The sequence below is a fragment of the Oppia nitens genome, unplaced genomic scaffold (assembly GCF_028296485.1).
Source record: "Oppia nitens isolate AA-2021 unplaced genomic scaffold, nextdenovo-longstitch-racon4-pilon3 scaffold10_pilon_pilon_pilon, whole genome shotgun sequence".
Taxonomy (NCBI): domain Eukaryota; kingdom Metazoa; phylum Arthropoda; class Arachnida; order Sarcoptiformes; family Oppiidae; genus Oppia; species Oppia nitens.
In genome coordinates, this window is record NW_026533189.1 from 2,530,214 (window position 1) to 2,534,401 (window position 4,188).

Here is a 4,188-nt window from a genome sequence, read left to right on the forward strand (position 1 = left end):
TAATTATAAATATATAAATAATGAATAACATTAGTGTAAAGTAAAATATAAGTTTAATTATTTATATAACATATACTGTATATTATAATTATATTTGAGAATCTGTTTTTAATATAAAAATAAAAATGTGTTTACTCAAAAAATAATTAATTATAAAAACACTTAAATATTTAAAATAATTGACCTAAATTATATTTGAATATTAATAAATTTTAGTAGAAAAAATACCTTGTTATATTTATAAAAAAAATGTCATTATAAATTTTTTTAATGTGTATACTTGTTGAAAATATTTTTGTTTAATTTGATATATATATATTAGTAACTAATACAATTGTATAAGTAATTTAAAATTAAAATCAGTGTTTTATTTATATGTTTTTTACTCAAAAAAGTACATTCAAATGAGTTTACAAAAATAAATAAGTGGTTTATATACAGTATATGTTATAAAATATATCATGATTTCAATCGGAAATTAATATCTAACTGTTTGTTTAGCTAAATATATTTATAATAAATATAAAATAAAATATCAGTTTTTTATGCTTTATTTGTATTTTAATATATTTATATATCTAAAGAATGATTTAAAAAAAAAGTTTTGACATTTAATTTTTTCACTTTAGTATTCAATAAATGTTTACTTCCTTAACCAGGTTAGTCAATAAAATGTTTTATTTTTTATATAAACATCAGTTGTATAACTTTTTATACATATTTTTAGATAATTTTTTGTAATATACACAATACATAGTAATCCTGTGTATTATGTGCTAGTTTATAGTGTGTGTGAAATTATATATATATATATATATATATATATATATATATATAAAATTTATATATAAAGTTATATAACCAATGTATTTATATAAAGCCACTTATCTAAAGTGATCAAAAATCAATTTAGTGATGCATATATAATGAATAACTAATACGATAATGTTTAGATGAGTTACCAAAAATAATACTGTAATAATAATAATACTAAAAATAATACTAAAAAAATAGATCAAATCACTTGATTTCTCAGAAAAAAATAATATAAATAAAAATATATTTACATAGAATTAAAAAAACTATTCAATATAATAAATTAATTTGAATTTTTTTTTAATTTATCAAGTATCATATATATATATATAATATAACATTTCTATTTTATGTTAATTAAAAAAAATAACAATAATGTGTATTCTAGGAAATGTATTTCACAGTAAATTAAATATTTTATATAATTTTACATTAATAATGAATTTAGTTGTAGATTAAAAAAATATATCCATTATATTATATAACAAATTATTAACATATAGTATAACTTTTAGTTATTAAAATATTAAATTCAATATAAATTTATTAAAATATTATTTTCTAAAAATATATCTATAATATATTGAATTTTACAAAATAGTTATATATAATAAAAATAACAATATTGTTATATATATATATATTAAAACACTAATATTATGATAAAAATTTATGTTAGAAATAACTTAAATACCCATTTAATTTACTGTATAATAATAATATATGAATCTAGATATTTAGCCTCTAACCTTGATTTCACATAATATAAAAAAACAAATTTTTTATTTCTATTAAAATATTATGTATTAATATTAGCTACCATGGTAATAAAGTATATTGCCTCAAGTTAATACTTTAATTTATTTTATTATAAATGTAATGTTATATAATATATTAAATAACATTTATGTATGATACCAAAAAAAAAATTAATTTAAATTCTATATGTTTTTTTCTGTATAAATGTTTTGTCATAATAATTATATTAACTAAATAAAAAAAAAATATACAAACCCAATACCAAACTTTCCAAACATGACAGTCGTATAGATGAATGCCTGTATGTATCGCATCCAATAAAGGACTGGCTTTTTCACTACTGCCATCAAATAATTGTTGTTTTTTATTGTAAATAAATTAAAAACAGCATAAAATAACTTAATAATTACAAATTAGCAATTAATTAAATATTTAATTAAATAATTTGCAATAATATATCCATAGCATAACATAGCAAACTTTTATTACAGATTCCTATTTTAAAACTATACTGTTTAGCATTAGTTTAATTAATTTTTATAATTAAAAATTTAATAAATAAAAATATTTATTTTGTTTACATAATAATAATAATACTTATTATATTGAATGTAATATACAAATAGATAATAATTAATTTAAAATTACTATTAGTTGTAAACCGTATTTATAAAACATAAACGCTTTATACTAAAATAATTAAATGACTAAAATAATTTATTATGGATTAGAAATAAAGTTTCCTGGAAAATCTTAATTAAATTAATGAAAAACAATTTTTATTTCTATAATTCTCATTAATCATTAAATTTTTTAGTAATTTTATCATTTAATTTTTAAAAAAATTATCTAATTACTGTATATAATAATCTTATAAATTAATAATATATTACATTAATTACTGTATAATTATTATTTAATCATAAATATTTCTAACGTATAAATTGATGTATAAAATTTCCTAACAGTTATACATTTATAATATGTGATTTTATATGGTTTACTTTTTTAAAAATATTAAACTATATTTGGTTTATTTATAATAACATTAACAGTAAGAATATTAAATTTAAATTGAAAAACAGATATATTTTTTGTAGATCATATTATTTAATAAAATTTTAGTATAAAAATATGTTTCTATAAATATATATTTATATATAATTTTTCTATATATTTTATGTTATAATTTAATATTAAATTTAATACAAATATAATTGCAAAATATATAACAAACTTTCAATTCAGGATATACTTTATAAGGTTTAATTTGGGTATTAATGACATAAACAGTTATGAGATTTAAAAAGCATTTATATTAACATTGACTTTTAATCAACAATTTTTTTTATTTTTGTTTAATAATTTATATTTTTTTGATAAAAAAACATAAATTTGTTATTTATTAGATCTGCCTATTGACGTGATAACTATACTGTACTATTATATATTTTATTATACACTAATATAATTTTTTTTTTAAATTCAGAAAAATATAATTATTTAAAAAAAATATATTTGGAATATATTTAAGTTCATTATATATTATTCTTTGAAAAAATGAATATTTGTATAAATTAAATAAAAAAAATTAATATATATATATAACTTATATGTATATATATGAGTTGACTGGATAATAATTGTATACCTAATGTAGAATATTTTTAATAAATAAATAATGATTTTGTTTTATTTTTTTTTAATTTTATGAATAGCTAAACAAATACTAGAATATTGTTTTTTTATTATAATTTTATTTTTTATCTATTGCTGCATAAAATAAACATGGTATATTAATTCAAATTTTATTCATATCTTTATTATTATTATTATGCAAATGTGAACATTCAATACAAAACATAAACTGTTATTATTATATTTAAAAAAAAGTTAATTCAGTATAAATAAAAATATTTATAAACTCTAATAATAATTTAAATACAGGAAAAATATGTTTTTAATATTTTTAGACTAAATTAATATGCAATAAAAAATTATTTTCAAACAATGTTAACAGTGTATAATGATTTGTCAGCTTTTGTTATACAGTACTGTATACAGTATATACTGTATTTATACTGTATATCTGTAATATTATAATTTAATTATTTACATAAATATTTTGCAACAAAAAAATAATAGATAATAATAATAATTTTTTGATGCTTTAGTAATAAAAAAACAAAATTAAAACAAAACAAAAACCTATTATTTATAATTGGATACAAATATACTAAACTGCAAATATAATAATAATAATATAATTATAATAATAGCAAATAATAAATGTATTAAATATATTAAATACGTGCGCTTTTATTGATGACAATATCAATGAGTTCAGTACGCAATCCTTTGAATGTTAGGCCCAGTAGTAGTTGACACTCAAGAAATACAGAGTAAACAGATAATAGTCGACACCATTGCCAAAACCAATGGCCACTATTGCGGCTATTGTTGTACTCGCAGTACATTACATGACAGATGGCAAAGATCAGTATCATTTCGTAGTGAACAGAATAGTAGTCCAGTGCTCGTATGGCCGCACCGTTAGCCTCAAACACTAGATCAGTGACCGATGAGGACGACGACAACGGTGATGGAGATACC